An 18,993-nucleotide genomic window follows, 5' to 3' on the forward strand; every position below is an offset into this window, starting at 1 on the left:
CAGGAGGAGGGGAGGCGTGTTAGTGCTGGGGCCCGAGTTGGGGGGCTCTTGCGGACAAGTCGGGGACGGCTGAAGGGAGTTTTAACATCTTGCGTTTTTTTTTTTTTTAGGGGGAAAGCGGGGTTTTTGTTTTGCTCTTTCTCTTTGGGGTCACCTCAGCGCCCACCTCAGTCGAGCCTTAGCTAGCTAGGCCCTAGCCGAGAGGCCTAGCCCCGGGCCCGGGCCCGCTGGCCGCCTGCGTGGGGGAAGCGCATTCGGCTGGCTTCGGTGCTGGCAGCGGGGGCCTCATGATCGGGGCATGGGGCGGCCCGTCCGGCCCCCCAATTCTCAAACACACACACCCGCACACGATCGAGCCCGTGCAGTGGGGGTTGGGGGGCGCCCCGAATTGGGGGTGGGGTTGGGGGGTGCCCCGGGACACTGGTGGGCGTGAAAAGCGCGGGCCTCGCGCTTGGAAGCCAAGCCTGGGGGTCTGCGGGGTGAAGGGGGAAATAAAAAGAAATCAAATGAAAATCAAACGAAATCAGATCAGATCAAAGGGCTGGAATGGGGAGAGGGGACACAGGGGCGCTGAGCCGGGCAACCCCCGACTGTCGGGGCTGTCTGGGCCGCCCCGAGCTGCCCCGATTCGGCTCAGCTCGGCTCACTCCGCCCAGTTCTGCCCTGCCCTGCCCTGCCCAGGCCGGGCCCAGCCGGAGTCAGAAATTGACACAAAATGGCGGAGCGGCCGGGCCGAGCCGAGGCGGGAGGATGCCAGAGGGGCGGGGCGGGGCGAGGTCACGTGGGCAGCCCTGCTCGCGCGCGCGCCCTGTCAGGCGGAAAGAGCCGAGCGGCCGGCCGAGGTGTGGCGGAAAGAGCCGAAAGGAGCCGAGCGGCCGGCCGAGGCGTGGCGGAAAGAGCCGAGTGGAGCCGAGTGGGCGGGGCCGAGGCCGTCCGGAAATCCACGAAGGAGGCGAAGGGGCGGGGCTAGAGGAGACAGGGAAAGAGACAAGAGAGAGGAAGGGAAAAAAAAAAAAAAAAAGAACAAGGATCGCGGGGTGCGGGGTGAAGGGTGGGGTGGGGTGAAGCCGGGGAAAGCCGAAGCAAATCGGGGCGAGGAGGAAGAGGAGGAAGGAAAGGAAATAAAAATGGGTCTGTCGTCCTCGCCGTGGTGGTTGTTAATAAAACCTACTGGGACCGGCGTCCGTGCAGAAAGGGCCTTCGGCGAAGGGGTGTAGGTAGGACAAGGAGGCGGAAACAGGCGCGCAAGAGGCCGGGCGAGGATAAAGGGCCCCTTGGGGTGGGTGGTTCGAGCCCCGGGCGGGGCGGAGCTAAGGGAGATTAATTGGGCGCTGTCTGGACTGGGAGGAATTTCGCCCCGGAAGCAGGCGGGAAAAGAGCTAGAAAAGTCCCTTTGACAGCTGAGATGGGGGGGGGCCCCGCCAGTTTTAAAGGGGGACCCGGGGGAGGGGAAAGGGGTTTGGGGGTGCGGAAAGTGGGTGGGGGAGATAAGACCAGAGAGCTGCAAGCCGCGAGCTTGGCCTTCTGGATTGTTCCCGGCGAGGCGAGGACGGGCGAGGCCCAGCCCGGCCGGGCCGGCCCGGAGGTGACATCACTGGGCATCTGTCCGGTGGCGTCATCGTCCTCCTCGGGTTGTCAGAGCCGGGTGGAGCGGGGTTCGGGGCCCGACCCCAAAGCCTCCAGGACACTGCCAACCATCGCCCGATCCGGACGGATGGATTGAAAACCTTAGCTAGCTGGTGATACCTCCTACTTACTGCGTGCAGGCACTCCGCTGTTTGCAAAGTGATCGGCCCAAGGTGATAGGGTTATAGCGAAGCTGCAAAAAAAAAAAAAAACAATTTTTTTTTTTTTGTCTTCAGGAGCGGGGAGGGGCTTTTGCCTTGCACGCTGCTGGCCCAGGTTCGATCCCTGACACCCCACCACCTGGAGTAATCCCTGAGTGCAGAACCTTGGAGTAACCTGAGTATAACCCTAACCGGGTGTGGCAAAACAAAACCAAAAAAAGGATTTTTTTTTTTCCCCTCAAGGACTGGCTTTCCATTGCTTTGGGCAAATTCTGTTCCAGTTTATATCTAAGGGATCTCTCTCTCGAGCACTGTTTTAATTAGCTCCTGTCCCCGTCCTGTGAAAAGTGAAAGGAACTTCGCTTCTGTCCTCCTGGAGCTTAAAAACCAGATTATATGTTCCAGGTAAAAGAAACCCAAGTTAGGAAACGGGGGCTCCTATGAATGGGGAGGTGGATTCTTGAAGTTGAAACACAGAGAAAAGAAAGTTCCAGTGGAAATAGCATTTCAGGCTCTGACAAATTAAGGATTATTTGGATTCTTGGAACAGAGGGGGAAAAAAAACAACCCTGAGGACCTGGGAGGGAGAGATGCCAGAAGGCCTTGTGATGTGTTAATTCTACTATAAAAGGAGAAAAGAATTCCCAGCACTGGACTTGTACACAAGCTTTTCATGGGAGTGATTTACAGCCTCCAGGGGAGAAGTGAAAAATGCTAATAAAATATAGGCCAGTGCTGTAACACAGTGGGAAGGGCATTTTCTCTTCTTATAGACAACCTGAGTTTGATCCCCAGCATTCCATATGTTCTGCTAGGACTAGTTCCTGAGTGCAGAGCCAGGAGTCAACCCTGTACTGGCCCATATCTATAGCCCCGTAAGGCCCCCCCCCCTTTTTTTTTTTTTTTTTTTGGATTTTGGGTCGCAGTGACAGTACTCAGAGGTTACTCCTGGCTCTGCACTCAAGGGTCATTCCTGGCAGTGCTTGGGGGGCCCTATGGGATGTTAGGGATAGAACCAGGATCGACCATGTGCAAAGCAAATTGCCCTACCACAGTGCTATCTCTCCAGCCATAAGGCCCTTTCTTTTTTTTTCTTTCTTTCTTTTTCTTTCTTTCTATTTCCTTTCTTTTTTTTTTTTTTTTTTTTTTTTTTTTTTTTTTTTTTTGTTTTTGGGCCACACCCGGCGGTGCTCAGGGGTTACTCCTGGCTGTCTGCTCAGAAATAGCTCCTGGCAGGCACGGGGGACCATATGGGACACCGGGATTCGAACCAACCACCTTTGGTCCTGGATCAGCTGCTTGCAAGGCAAAGGCTGCTGTGCTATCTCTCCGGGCCCCAAGGCCCTTTTCTAATGGATTTTTGTGGGCCACAGAAACTTGTTCTGAGGAAGTAGTGATGATCCAGTTGAACATGTGCTGACCATGCTAGAAGCTCCCATCTTTACCCATTTGTGTGTGTGTGTGTGTGTGTGTCTAGTTTCTAGTTGACATCTAATAATCTTTTTTTTTTTTTTTTTTTTTTTGGTGGTTTTTGGGTCACACCCGGCAGCGCTCGGGTTATTCCTGGCTCCAGGCTCAGAAATTGCTTGCTCCTGGCAGGCACGGGGGACCATATGGGACGCCGGGATTCGAACCGATGACCTCCTGCATGAAAGGCAAACGCCTTACCTCCATGCTATCTCTCCGGCCCCTTTTTTTTTTTTTTTTTTTTGGGACATCTAATAATCTAAACATGCTTATTTAGTGATCTTTTCTATAAAAGACCATTACCTGGGACCGAGGGCATAACTCAAAAGCCTAAAGCCTGAATTCCATCCCTGATAATGTATGGTACCCTGGGAAAATTCTCTATATTGCAGGGTGTCTCTCTCTCTCTCTCTCTCTCTCTCTCTCTCTCTCTCTCTCTCTCTCTCTCTCACACACACACAAACACACACACACACCCTACACCCTACACTGAAGATCAGTTAGCACACAAGATTCACTTTAATAACATACGGGGAATTTGAAACTGGAGCAATAGTACAGTGGTGTGTAGGGCTTTGCCTAGCACACAGCCAACGGGGTTTAATCCCTGACAGATATCCCATATAGCTCACACACATACCCAGCCAGTCAGGATCCTGCCAGGTGAGATTTCTGAGCACAGAGCCAGAGTAGCCCCTGAGTGCTGCTGGTGTCACCCCCTCCCCCCCCAAAAAAAGAGGGAAATTTACATGGTTGTGTTTTTGTTTTGTTTTTTTGGTTTTCGGGTCACACCCGGTAGTGCTCAGGGGTTACTCCTGGCTCTATGCTCAGAAATTGCCCCTGGCAGGCTCAGGGGATCATATGGGATGCCTTACCTCCATGCTATCTCTCTGGCCCCACATGGTTGTGTTTTTTATTGAGTTCTTTAGTTTTTGTTTTTGGCCCACACCCAGCAATGTGAACCAGGGGTCAGTAACAAACTGGGGACCCTGCTCCCACCAACTGTAGATATAGGTAAGATGGAGCTGAATTTCTGATGCCACGTCCTGAAACAGCTAAAGAAGTTTATCCTTAAGGCCAGAGAGATAGCACAGCAGTAGGGTGTTTTGCCTTGCAAAAGGCTGAACCCAGTGGTTCAAATCCCGGCATCCCATCAGGTCCCCTGCGCCTACCAGGAGCAATTTTTGAGCGCAGAGCAAGGAGTAATCCTAGAGTGCCGCTGGGTGTGACCCAAAACAAAACAAACAAAAAAAAGAGCCCCTCCTTACCACAGTCATTCCAGTGCCTCTCTGCTGGCTTTTGCATTACTCAGGTCTCACAATCTTCAGTTTTGCGGGCACATCCAATGGTGCTAAGGGACTTATTCCCGGCTCTGTTTCATGGATCATTCCTGGTGGGGATTGGAGTCCAGTGTGTGGTGCTAGTGATCAAATCTGGATCTGGATTGGCAACATGTAAGGCAGAAGGCCCTACCTGTTGTACTATCATTTCAGCCCCCCAAATCTTTTTGCAATCTTTTGTTGTTCTTTGGGCCACACCCAGCAGCTATCAGGGGTTACTCCTGGCTCTGCACTCAGAAATTACTACTGGCAAGCTCGGGGGGACCATATGTGATGCCAGGGATCAAACCCGGGTCTGTCCCAGGTGGGCCACATGCAAGGCAAATGCCCTACCTACCACTATGCAATCTCTCCAGCCCTGTCTTTTTTCCACCTTATGGCATAAATTGCCTCAAATTCCCAGAGGGCTGCCAAATTTGGTAACTTTTTAAGTATAAGTTTAATGTGGATATGCATACAATCTGCTATTTACTAGTTTATGGGGAGAGAGAGGATCTTCCACGGGCATTAAATGAGCAAATTCACACATACAATGCAAGTGCCTCCCTGGCCCCCAACTTTCTGTATAAGAGAAAAAAATTTCAACCAATCTTGAGCGTCAGGGTGATAGTTCAGCAGAAAGGGTGCTTCCCTTGCACACAGCAGACTGAGATTTGATCTCAGGCATCCCATACGGTCTCCTGACCCTGCCAGAATTGATTCCTGAACGCAGAGCCAGGAGTAAACCGTGAACATCGCCGATGTGTCCCCCCTCCAATTCAACTTCCCTCTTCTTCCTCTGAGCCTTCAAAATGTGTGGGAACTGGCAAGTTCCTGGCCTTCAAAGACATAAGGTTGGGCAATCCTTTTTTCACTCTGACTTCAGTTTCCCTGTCACCTGTTTTTCTGCTCTTGAGTCATCAATAGTCAGGCTGAGGATTTTTCTTTTGTTTACTTGCTTGCTTGCTTTTTCTTTTCTTTTTCTTTTTTGTTTGTTTGCTTTTTTCCCCCCCTTGCTCTTGGGGGTGGCTCTTTGATGACTTCTTTGTAGCAGGGAATATCAGATTTTTTTTTTTTTTTTTGGTTTTTGGGCCACACCCGGCGGTGCTCAGGAGTTACTCATGGATGTCTGCTAAGAAATAGCTCCTGGCAGGCACGGGGGACCATATGGGACACCGGGATTTGAACCAACCACCTTTGGTCCTGGATCGGCTGCTTGCAAGGCAAACACCGCTGTGCTATCTCTCCGGGCCCCAGATTTTTTTTTTAATTTGGAGGAATGCCACACTCAGCAAGAACACCTCACTTTCCCCCTCCACCAGCTCTCTTTGCTGGTCCATCCCTGGATTTACCTGGGAGAGGGTAAGATCAGAAAAGAAATTCCGAGAAATTGAGCTTCTTACCTGGTTCTCAAGGAGACGATGTCGCCCCCTGGAGGATATTTTGGAAAATTAGGGAAGGAAATTAATGAGTTTTTTTATCCTCTAGTGAAGTCTCAAGGGAACGTGGGTTGCTCTCCTGGGGGCATTTTGGAAATTTGCGAGACCTTTGGAGTATTACAATAATGGGAATGAAGACATTATTTCAGCATTAGGGTAGATAGGATGTCTGCCATATGGTCTTGCTGATGGCCACCTGTGGAACAAAGTTGCTGGTTATTTTTATTAAATGGAAAGAATGGAACATGTGGGGCCGGAGAGATAGCATGGAGGTAAAGCGTTTGCCTTTCATGCAGGTCATCGGTTCGAATCCCGGCGTCCCATATGGTCCCCCGTGCCTGCCAGGAGCAATTTCTGAGCATGGAGCCAGGAGTAACCCCTGAGCACTGCCGGGTGTGACCCAAAAACCACAAAAAAAAAAAAAAAAAAAAAAAAAAAGAATGGAACATGTGTTATGATCAACTATGTGATGCATTTTCTTTTTTTTTTTTTTTTTTTTTTTTTTTTTTGGTTTTTGGGCCACACCCGTTTGACGCTCAGGGGTTACTCCTGGCTATGTGCTCAGAAATCGCCCCTGGCTTGGGGGGACCATATGGGACGCCGGGGGATCGAACCGCGGTCCTTCCTTGGCTAGCGCTTGCAAGGCAGACACCTTACCTCCAGCGCCACCTACCCGGCCCCTTTTTTTTGTTTTTTTGTTTTGTTTTTTTGTTTTTCGGGCCATACCCATTAGATGCTCAGGGGTTACTCCTGGCTACGCGCTCAGAAATTGCCCCTGGCTTGGGGGGACCATATGGGACGCCGGGGGATTGAACCGTGGTCCTTTCCTTGGCTAGCGCTTGCAAGGCAGACACCTTACCTCTAGCGCCACCTCGCCGGCCCTGATGCATTTTCTTTAAATAAGTTTAAATTTTTTGGGGGGGGGCCACACCCAGCGCTGCTCAGGAGTTACTCCTGGCTGTCTACTCAGAAATAGCTCCTGGCAGGCACGAGGGACCATACGGGAAGTTTAAATTTTCTTTTTTTTTTTTTTTGGTTTTTGGGCCACACCCGGTAACGCTCAGGGGTTACTCCTGGCTATGCGCTCAGAAGTCGCTCCTGGCTTGGGGGACCATATGGGACGCCGGGGGATCGAACCGCGGTCCGTCTCCTAGGCTAGCGCAGGTAAGGCAGGCACCTTACCTCCAGCGCCACCGCCCGGCCCCAGTTTAAATTTTCTTAAATAAAATAGAAAGAACAGGCCAGAATGATAGTTTAGCACTTTTTTTTTTTTTTTTTTTTTTTTTTGTTTTTGGGCCACACCCGGTAACGCTCAGGGGTTACTCCTGGCTATGCGCTCAGAAGTTGCTCCTGGCTTGGGGGAGCGCAGGCAAGGCAGGCACCTTACCTTTAGTGCCACCGCCCGGCCCCTAGTTTAGCACTTTTTTTTTTTTTTTTTTTTTTTTTTTTTTTGGTTTTTGGGCCACACCCTGTGAGGCTCAGGGGTTACTCCTGGCTATGCGCTCAGAAGTTGCTCCTGGCTTCTTGGGGGACCATATGGGACGCCGGGGGATCGAACCGCGGTCCGTCCTAGGTTAGCGCAGGCAAGGCAGGCACCTTACCTCCAGCGCCACCGCCCGGCCCCTAGTTTAGCACTTTTATTGCACAGGGCTTACCTGGCTTCAATTCCCAGCACAGTACATGATCCCCTGACACCAGTAGGAGCTCAGAAGTACCTCTCTAAGCATGTCCAGCTGCGGTCCAAAACTAAAATAAATAAACTTAAGAAAATATGCTAATATTTCAGCAGCATAAACATTCTTTCTATTTTATTTATTTTGTGGGTTTTGGGCCACCCCGGTAATGCTCAGGGGTTACTCCTGGCTCTGTGCTCAGGAATCATTTGTGATGGTGTTCAGGGGTCCTTATGGGATGTCAGGGATCGAACCTGCATCAGCTTCATATAAAGTGAAGCCCGACCCACAGTACTATTGCTCCAGCCTTTGTAGCTCTGAATTTTTTTAGGGGGAGGGCCATGGTCAGTGGCACTCAGGGGTTACTCCTGGCTCTGCACTCTGGAAGTACTCCTAGCAGGTTCAGGGGATACAGGATGCTGGGGCTCAAACTCGGGTCAGCTGTGTGCAAGGCAAACACTGTCCCTGCTGCGCTATCATTCAGGCCCTGTAGCTCTAAATTTGGATTGTGCCCAAGCACAGTTCTCTGCTTCTGGCATGATTTCAGTTTCCTTCTGCTTCAATATCTGGCTAGTATATACCTGTGGGCTGGCCAAAACCCTAAATTCAGGTGACACTCTGGACATTTTATTGTTTATTTGTTTGTCTTTCCACTGAGGACATGATTGATTAGAAAGGCAACATAATTATCTGCAGTGGTGATCTCCCCCCAGGCCTGGCTTGATAAGGATGGACAGAGGGACATGATCCACTCCATGACCTCCGACAGACTGTGCCAGCTCAGCCAGCCACGAAAGGGGCCCTGGTCTGGGAGCCTTTGCCACACGGGTCTTCCTGGTGATAATTGTTGCAGAACAACCCTTGATGGGGTTGACTGATGGAGGGATGGAGGATGAGGTCTTTCTCCTCCAGCTCGGACCATGCATCTGCTACCCTGTTCAGCCGGCAGTTCTGAGGTGAATGTGGCAGGTATAAAGCTAACAGGCAGTCAGGCTTCTGAAGGTAACAGCTTTATTCCGTGCATAAGGCTAAAGCCAAAAGCCTCAGAATCAGCCCCTGGAAGAAAGCCCCAGCCTTCCACAGACCCTTGCTTTTATACATCATAATCGGGTACCACCCTATGGTGGGAGCAGAATGCCAGGTCACATCCTAGGGTAGGGCACAGTCACCGATCAGGGTAGGATCAGTAATATAATAATCCCATGGAAATGTTTACATACACAACAATAATCAAAGTGTTAGGACGGGATGGGGGGCATCTCTTCTCATCCGTCCTGTCATTTGCAGGCATTTCTCCTTGGACTCCTAGAGTAGGAGTCCCCCTACCCAGTGTGGCTGGTGACAGTGGATCAACTTCAGCCCCAGGGCTGGAGAGATAGCACAGTGGTAGGGCATTTGCCTTGCACGCGACCAACACAGGATGGACCTAGGTTTGATTCCCGGCATCCCACATGGTCCCCCAAGCCTGCCAGGAGCAATTTCTGAGTGCAGAGTCAGGAGTAACCCGAGCGCTGCCAGGTGTAGCCCAAAAACCAAAAAATGCTTGAGCTCCAGTGGCAACTTCCCGGGGTCCTCACAGACCATGACAGGTGAGCAAAGAGCAGCTTTAGCCCAACTGTCCCTCCTTGTGAGAGAACAGCAGTGAGGCAGGAGCAGGAGCGAGATCCATCGAAGCAATGGTCTTGACTTCTGCAAAAAGGACCCAGGCATCATTTATTTATTTATTTGGTTGGTTGGTTGGTTAGTTGGTTTTTGGGTCACACCCAGCAGCCCTAGGGGTTATTCTGGCTTTGTGCTCAGAAAATAAATGCCTGGCAGGCTCAGGAGACTATTTAGGATGATAGGGATCAAACTTGGGTCAGCTGCAGTGCAAGGCAATCGCCCCTCCCATGCTATCGCTCGAGCCCCAATTTTATTTATTTTTTCATTTTTTTATTATTTTATATTTTATTCATTTAGTTTTGTTGTTCCTATTGTTTTGGCCACACTCTGGTGCTCAGGGATTACTTCTGGCTCTGCACTCAGAAATCACTCCTGGAGGGCTCAGGGGATCATATGGGATGCCCAGGATCAAACCCAGGTCAGCCACATGCAAGGCAAGCACATATCTGCTGTTTTATCATACCTGCCACTCTTTCACTCTTTAATCTTACTTTAAAAGCTTAATAAGGGGTTGGGGGCCGGGCGGTGGCGCTGGAGGTAAGGTGCCTGCCTTGCCTGCGCTAGCCTAGGACGGACCGAGGTTCGATCCCCCGGCGTCCCATATGGTCCCCCAAGAAGCCAGGAGCGACTTCTGAGCACATAGCCAGGAGTAACCCCTGAGCATCACAGGGTGTGGCCCAAAAAAACAAAAACAAAAAAAAAAATAAGGGGTTGGAATGAAGAGAAAGTATGGAGGTAAGGCTTTACCTTGCATGCAGAAGGACGGTGGTTCGAATCCTGGCATGCCCTATGGTTCCCTGAGCCTGGCAGGAGCGATTTCTGAGTGGAAAGCCAGGAGTAACCCCTGAGTGCTGCTGGGTGTGACCCAAAAACCAATAAATAAATAAATAAATAAATAAATAAATAAATAAATAAATAAATAAATAAAATAACTTTCTAAAAATTTTTTAAAAAAACCTTAATAAGGGGTGAAGTAAGTCAAAATATCTGATAGGGGGCAAGAGTGGTGGCACAAGCAGTAAGACATCTGCCGTGCGCACGCTAGCCTAGAAGAACCACAATTCAAGCCAGGAGCGATTTCTAAGGTCATAGCCAGGAGTAACCCCTGAGCGACACGAGATATGGCAAAAAAAAAAATAATAATTTTAAAAAATCTGATAGGGAGCATTTACCTATTTTTGTTTCTGGAAAGGGTTCATGCAGGGGCCGGGCGGTGGCGCTAAAGGTAAGGTGTCTGCCTTGCCTGCGCTAGCCTTGGACGGACCGAGGTTCGATCCCCCGGTGTCCCATATGGTCCCCCAAGCCAGGAGCAACTTCTGAGCGCATAGCCAGGAGTAACCCCTGAGCGTTACCGGGTGTGGCCCAAAAACCAAAAAAAAAAAAAAAAAAAAAAAAAAGAAAGGGTTCATGCAGTGCTGGGAGTCAAAAATCCTTTTCCTCATACATGCAAGGCAAGTGCTCTACTTCCAAATCACACCAGAGCAATAGTACAGCAGTAGGGCATTTGCCTTACATGTGGACAACCCTGGACAGACCCGGTTTGATTCCCGGCACCCCATATGTTCCCCAGAGCCTGCGAGGAGTGATTTCTGAGTATAGAGCCAGGAGTAATCTCTGAATGCTGTCAGGTGTATCCCTAAAACAAAACCAAATCACACCGGAGCCCCAGGAAGTCATCACTAAAACATACCCCCATAGTTTGAGGGTCAGAGCAGCAGTACGGTGGGGAAGGCATTTAACTTGCACGTAGCCAACTTGGGTTCAATCCCCAGAATCCCATATGGTCCGCTGACCTAACAGGGAGTAATACCAAAACACAGAGCCAGGAATAAACAATCTCTTGAGCACACAAATATGCCCCACCCCCAAATAACAGTATGGTTAAAAGCTGCTCAATTCATTATCTTTTCTTTTGGTTGTTAAGCCACACTGGGCGGTGCTCAGGGGTTACTCCTGGCTCTGTACTCAGAAATCACACGTGGTGGGCCCGGAGAGATAGCACAGTGGTGTTTGCCTTGCAAGCAGCCGATCCAGGACCTAAGGTGGTTGGTTCAAATCCTGGTGTCCCATATGGTCCCCCGGTACCTGCCAGGAGCTGTTTTTGAGCAGACAGCCAGGAGTAACCCCTGAGCACCGCTGGGTGTGGCCCAAAAACAAAAACAAAAACAAAAGAAATTACACGTGGCAGGCAAGGGGACCTTAGGGATGAATCAAACCCAGGTCGGCCATATACAAGGCAAATGCTCTAACCCCTGCACTATCACTCCAGCCCTCAATTTATTATTTTTTAAAGGTTTACGTGGTCCCAACAGGCAAATCAGGGTAGAACAGAGCTCTATACAGATTTTCTTTACATGGTGTGTTCCAGCTTGCCTGCATTTTAGAATCATCTGGGGAGCATTTTATAAAGATCCCAGTGTCTCACCTCCACCCAGGCCAATTAATCAGTCTCTGAAGGTGGGACCTGCGCTTGGTACTTGCTGAAAAAGCTCCCCAGGTAATTCTAATGTGCAGGTGGGATTGGGAACCGCTGCTGGTATAGCCGCGTCACCTGGGTGGAGGTAATTAGGTAATACTGAGACCCAGGGGCCCTAACTCTTGAATAGGGCTCTCCGCCCCCCTGAAGTTACAAAGTCTCTGTTTCCAGAGCGGTTTTGTTCAGCTGTTACTGGAAAAACAAGCTGCCCTCCCTTGGGGATCTAGATCCAAGAGAAGTGAGGTGTCAATTCGGGGCTGTACATTTATCCAAAAGGCAGGAGCTTCCAGAATGGACATGGCTGGCTGCAGTGAAAATATAAATAAAACATAGGTCTCTACATTCAGTTGAATGGCCTCAGCCACATACAAACACAAAATAATGTTCTGGGGCGGGTTGATGGTATAAGAATGCGGTAGAATGACTCAGGTTCCATCCCCAGCATCCCATAAGGTCTCCTGAGCCTGCCAGGAGCGACTTCTGAGCACAGAGCCAGGAATAACCCCTGTGCGTTGCCGGGTGACCCAAAACACCCCCTCCCAAAATTAAATTAAACAAAATAAATATAACTTTTGGGTTAGCTTCTGTCTTTTGGATAAATGCAGGAACAACTCGAAGAGATAAAAGGGACGGGATGAAAATAACTGAAGCGAGGGGCTGGAGAGATAACATGGAGGTAAGGCATTTGCCTTGCATGCAGAAGGAATCCCGGCATCCCATATGACCCCTGGCATCCCATATGACCCCTCGAGCCTGCCACGAGCGATTTCTTTTTGTTTGTTTGTTTTTGTTTTTGTTTTTGGGCCACACCCGGTAACACTCAGGGGTTACTCCTGGCTATGCGCTCAGAAGTTGCTCCTGGCTTGGGGGACCATATGGGACACCGGGGGAATCGAACCGTGGTCCGTCCAAAGCTAGCGCAGGCAAGGCAGGCACCTTACCTCCAGCGCCACCGCCCGGCCCCCACGAGCGATTTCTGAGCGTAGAGTCAGAAGTGGCCCCTCAGTGCTGCTGGGCGTGACCCAAAAACCAAAAACCAAAAAAAAGAAAAAATAAAAAAAGAAAATAACTGAAGCTGTTAGAAATTTTGCACGCTGGATCTAGGTTTAGTTTTTTACCCAGCAGAGGCTTAAGTATTGTAGTACGTTTTCAAGAATTCATGCATATTCATGAGGGCATCCAGTGCCCATGAGCAATTGAACCCTAGCCCAAGCTCAACTGAGGCCTACCTAGCCCAGACTCCTAGGCTGCATTTTCAGATGCTATGCTGAAGAACATTGTAGGATTTGTGTTGTTTTAGTTTGGTTTTGGATTTGTTTATCTGAGTCACACCCAGCAGTGCTCAGTGCTTACTCTTACTCTTACATTCAGGGATCACTCCTGGCAGGTTCAGGGTGCCAGGATCAAATCCAGTTCAATGCTGGCGTCAATGCAAAGTCCTCTGCACTATATACTATGGCTCATGCCCTAGGCTGGGTTTTGAAGTAGGTAATGAGGACAAAGGTGAGTGGCAGTTGAAAGGGACCTCACTGCAGTGTCCACTGGCCTGTACTGTTTCGCCAATGGGTCTCTGTCTTTATCTGTACAAAAATGTTCTTTTGGGGCCGGAAGATAGCATGGAGGTAAGGTGTTTGCCTTTCATGCAGAAGGACGGTCGTTCAAATCCCGGCATCTGATATGGTCCCCTGTGCCCGCTAGGGGCGATTTCTGAGCCTAGAGCCAGGAATAACCCCTGAGTACTGCCGGGTGTGACCCAAAAACCAAAATCCAAAACAAAACAAAAAATGTTATTTTATGTTTTAAGTTTTTGGGCAACAGCCAGCAGTGTTGATGTTTAAGAGTCATTCTCAGTGGTGTTTAGGTGCCAGGAATCAAATCTAGAATGCCATCATGGCTGTTTATCCTCTCCCAAAAGTGTTCTTTTTTTGGGGTGGAGGGGGTGGAGTGATAGCATAGCAGGTAGGGTGTTTACCTTGCACAAGGCCAACCCAGGAAGGACCTAGGTTTGATCTCCAGCATCCTATATGGTCCCTCAAGCCTACCAGTCACAATTTTTGTTTTTGTTTTTGTTTTTGGATCAAACCTGGCAGTGCTCAGGGGTTAATTCTGACTCTATGCTCAGAAATTGCAGCTGGCAGACTCGGGGGACCATATGGGATGCCGGAATTCCAACCACTGTCCTTCTGCATGCAAGGCAAACAACCTAATTCCATGCTATCTCTCTGGCCCCAGGTCACAATTTTTGAGTGCAGAGCCAAGGAGTAACCCCTGAGTGCCACAAGGTATGACCCAAACCTCCCAAAGAGGTTTATTTTTTTGTTTGTTTTGGAGTCATACTTCTACTCAATGCTCAGGGTTCACTCCTGATTTTGAATTCAGTAATTACTCCTGGCAGTGTTCAGGGGGCCATATAGGATGCCAGGGATAGACCCAGGTTGGTTGCACGCAAGGCAAACATCCTCCCTACTGTATAATCACCATGCCCCACCCCACAAAAAAAAAGGGTTCTTAAGTGAAGCAGGCAGGGAAAAATGGGATAAAAGAGGCTGACAGTGAGTTCTTGGGAAATAATAAAATCAAGGTCATCTGCCAGAATTGATCCTGAGCACAGTCAGGTATGACCCGCAAAGAAAACCAAAACAAAAATCTCAACCAAAATGGGATTTAAAGAATTTACTCTGGGCTCCAATAGATTACATTGGGCAGGATATTTGATTTATAAGCAGTTGAGCCAGATTCGATTCCCGGGACCCCATATGGTTCCCTGAGCCCACCGGGAATGATTCCTGACACAGAGTTCAGTAGTCAGCCCTAAGCACCTCTGTGTGACCCAAAAATTAAAGCCAAAACAAATAAACAAATAGCAAAACACCTTGTGGTTGGGGCCAGAACAGTGGTACAAGCGTTAGGGTATTTGCCTTGCACACGCTAACCTAGGACAGACTGTGGTTCAATCCCCTGGTGTCCCTTATGGTCCCCATGCTAGGAGTGATTTCTGAGTGCAAGGCCAGGAGTAACCCCTGAGTGTCACCGGGTGTGACCCAAAAACCTAAAAAAGAAACAGAATAAACCACCTGTGGTGTTCAAGATCACTTGAGCTTTTGTGCTCAGGGATCTCTGTCTCTCTCTGTCTCTGTCTCTCTGTCTCTGTCTCTCTCTCTCTCGGGTTTTGGGCCACACCTGGTGATGCTCAGGGGTTACTCCTGGGTCTGCACTTAGAAATTTCTCTTGGTGAGGCCGGACACATAGCACAGTGGTAGGGCATTTGCCTTGCAAGCAGTCGATCCAAGATGGATGGTGGTTCGAATCCCATATGGTTTTCCGTGCCTACCAGGAGCGATTTCTGTGCTCAGAGCCAGGAGTAACCCCTGAGCATTGCCGGATGTGACCCCCAAACCCCCAAAATATCGCTCCTGGCTTGGGGGACCACACGGGATGCTGGAGATTGAACCCAGGTCTGTCCTGGGTTGACCACGTGCAAGGCAAATGCCCTATGACTGTGCTATTACTCAGGCCCTGGGATAACTCTCAATGGTCTCATAACACCATATGTAGTTCTGGGATCCAATACAATTTGTCATGTGCAAGGCAAGTGTCCTATCAATTTGAGTAAGAGCTTTTTTTTTTTTGAATTTTGGGTCACACCCGGCAGTGCTCAGGGGTTCCTCCTGGCTCTACTGCTCCAGGCAGGCTCGGGGGATCATATAGGATGCCGGGGATTCGAACCACCGTCCTTCTGCATGAAAGGCAAACGCCCTACCTCCATGTTATCTCTCCGGATCCTCTAAGGTGTTTTTTTGTTTTTGTTTTTGTTTTTGGGCCACACCCGGTGGTGCTCAGGGGTTACTCCTGGCAGGCACAGGGAACCATATGGGACACCAGGATTCGAAGTAACCACCTTAGGTTCTGGATCGGATGCTTGCAAGGCAAACACTGCTGTGCTTTCTCTCCGGCCCCAGTTATTTTTAATATGTTTGGTTAAGTATGAGCTTTTTATGTGTGTGTGGGTATTTGGGCCTCCCCTGGCAGTGCACAGGGATCACTCCTGGCAGGGCTCAGAGGACTATATGAAGTGCTGCAATCGAGCCAGGTTTGGCACATGCGAGACAAGTGCCCTCCCACTGGACTATTTCTCAGGTGTCATGCATGAATTTTGTGTGTAGTAGGCAGGGCTCATCATGATTCCTGAGCCCTGCTGAGTGTTAGTTACCCCCCAAATAAAGCTAAACATAAAAAAGACTGTATCTCTAACATGAACACACTCTTCTTCGATGTCAAGTTTAGGATAAATCTAGTTTTCGTCCTAAGGCTCTGTTCCCTTTACTTGCCACAGCTCACCCCCCTGATGGTCTCCTCTCTTTGTTCCTCTGGCCTCTACTTTTCTATTTTATTTTTGGATCACACCCAGGGGTTCCTCCTGGCTTTACGCTCAAAACTCGCCCCTGGCAGACTCAGGGGACCATATGGGATGCTGGGATTCGAACCACTGGTCTTCTGCATGCAAGGCAAATGCCCTACCTCCATGCTATCTCTCCGGCCCCTCCTCTGGTCTCTACTTGGTAATTCTGCCCTTAGCCTATTTTCTGGGGCCTCCAGGACCCAGCCTCACCTTTCCTCCAGGGTTTATGCATTATACTGTTCAGGGCTGGAAAACATAGGTACAGGAGCAATATATAGCACAGCATGGAGGGCATTTGCCTTGCATGTGTCCGACTTACTTCCATTCCTGGTATCCCATATGGTTCCCTGAGCCCACCAGGAGTCAGAAATAACCTTGAGTACTGCTGGGTGTTGTCCCCAAACAAAAGAAAATAAACACAACAAAAAAATAAAAAGGGGGCTGGAGTGGTGGCACAACAGGTAGGGTGTTTACCTTACACGCACTAATCTAGGACGAACCATGGTTTGATCTCCTGGCGTCCCATAGGGTCCCCAAAGCCAGGGGTGCATAGCCAGGAGTAACCCTGAGCATCACTGGCTGTGGCCTCAAAAAAGCAAAAAAAAAAAAGGGGGGGGCCAGGGAGACAGACAGTGGGTAAGTGCATATGGTCTATATATAGTTTTCCCCTGTATATGGTTTCCTGAACACTCTCAGAAGTGAGTGACCCCAAACACAATGGTAAGAGTAAGCCTGGAGCATTGCGGTGTAGCCCATAAATCACAGAGCAGTAGCACAGCAGGGAGGGCATTAACCTTGCATGTGACTGACCCAGGTTCAATCCTCGGTATCTTATATGAACCCCTGAGCCTGCCAGGAGTAATTTCTAAGTAAAGTGTCAGGAGTAAACCCTCAGTCTGGTGTGGCCCTGAAAGAGATTCTGGAAGAGAAAAGGAGGAGGAGTGCTGGCTGGATGGAGAGTTATGAGAGACAAGTTTAGTGCAGGGCTGACTATGGAGCCAGCGTAAAAGGTTTAAGCATAGGAGCCACACATGGTGGCTAGGGCCTTGAATAAAACTTCATGTCTCCTGAAACCTGACTGTCTGTGGATCATTTCCTTGTGGCTATCCTGAATCCTCAGATGCGCCGGCTGGAGGGAGTTAAAAGCGCTTGGCCCGGGCCGGAAGAGAAAGGCCTCTCCATCCATCTCACCATCATCCACCTCCATCCAAGACTCCATAATTAATCTGTTATTCTACATGGCCACAAAACAAAACTAAACTAAAAATTAGGGGCCAAAGTGATAGAACAGCAGGGAGGGCATTTGCCTTGCATGTGTCCAACCTGGGCTGGATCTCCCGATCACATATGGTCCCCCGAGCCTGCCAGGAGTGCTTTCTTAGCACAGAGCTAGGAGTAACCTCTGAGTGCCACTGGGTGTCTTAAAACCAAAAAACCAAAACCAAAACCGAAACTGAAAACCAAAATAAACAAAGAAATAAAAAATCCCAAAATACAAAGAAAGTGCAAAGCAAGAGAGCTGGGGAGAGCAGGAGACAGTCTAGGAAACAAGGTGCTGGTCTTACACTCAGCCAGACCGAGGCTCAGGTTGAATTCCCTGCACTATATCTAGTCCCCCAAGTACTGCTAAGGGCTCACTCCTAAGTAGAGAGCCAGGAATAGCCTCTGAGCACCTCCAAAAGTGATCCCCAAAACAAAGAATCAAAAGATGGGGAGAGGAGTGGAGATTTAGGTTACTTAACTGTGTAAAGAGAGATCCCCACAGAAATCATTGATTTTTTTGTTTGTTTGTTTTTGGTTTTTGGGTCACACCTGGTGGCATTCAGAGGTTACTCCTGGGTCTGCACTCAGAAATGGCTTCTGGCAAACTTGGGGGACCATATGGGATGCCGGGAATCGAACCCGGGTCAGTCCCGTTCTGCCGCGTGCAAGGCAAATGCCCTACTACTGTGCTATGTATGACTCTAGTCCATCATCGATTTTATTTACAGGTGAACACTCTACAGGATGGGTCAGGAAAGGTTCATCTCTGCTCCTCTGGGCACAGGTCAACTGCCAGAGGATCCTCTTCGGGGTGTCTCTACTCAGGGCCAACAAGTTGGCATTGGCTGCTGGCAGGGGCATTTGGCTTGACTGTTAATTTTGAATTAGAATTTTGGTTCTGCTCCAGGTGAACTTTTCCATGGTCTGTTTTTTTTTTTTTTTTTTTTTTGTTGGTTGTTGTTTGGTTGGTTGGTTCTGTTTTTGGCTTCTGGGCCACAATCAGTTGTGCTCAAAGCTTATTCCTGGCTCTGGGGTTGGGAGTCCCCATACAGTGCAAGGGATAGAACTCAGGTAGACCTCCTGTAAGGCAACCACCTTCCCCTCTGGATTATCTCTCAGGCTCTCACAGAGGCATTTTGGGACTGAGAGCAAATGTCCTAAGTTATGGAAAGTCAAAATTGCACCACCGGGTGGTGGCGCTAGAGGTAAGGTGCCTGCCTTGCCTGCGCTAGCCTTGGACGGACCGCGATTCGATCCCCTGGCATCCCATATGGTCCCCCAAGCCAGGAGTGACTTCTGAGCTCATAGCCAGGAGTAACCCCTGAGCGTCACCGGGTGTGGCCCAAACACAAAAAAAAAAAAAACAAAAAAAAATTGCATTTCCTTTTGTTTGTTTGTTTTGGGGCCACACCTAGTGGTATTTGGGTTATTCCTGCCTCTGCACTCAGAAATCGCTCTTGGCAGGCGTGGGGAACCATATGGGATGCTGAGGGTCAAACCTGGGTCTG

This window comes from Suncus etruscus, chromosome 14 (assembly GCF_024139225.1).
Source record: "Suncus etruscus isolate mSunEtr1 chromosome 14, mSunEtr1.pri.cur, whole genome shotgun sequence".
Taxonomy (NCBI): domain Eukaryota; kingdom Metazoa; phylum Chordata; class Mammalia; order Eulipotyphla; family Soricidae; genus Suncus; species Suncus etruscus.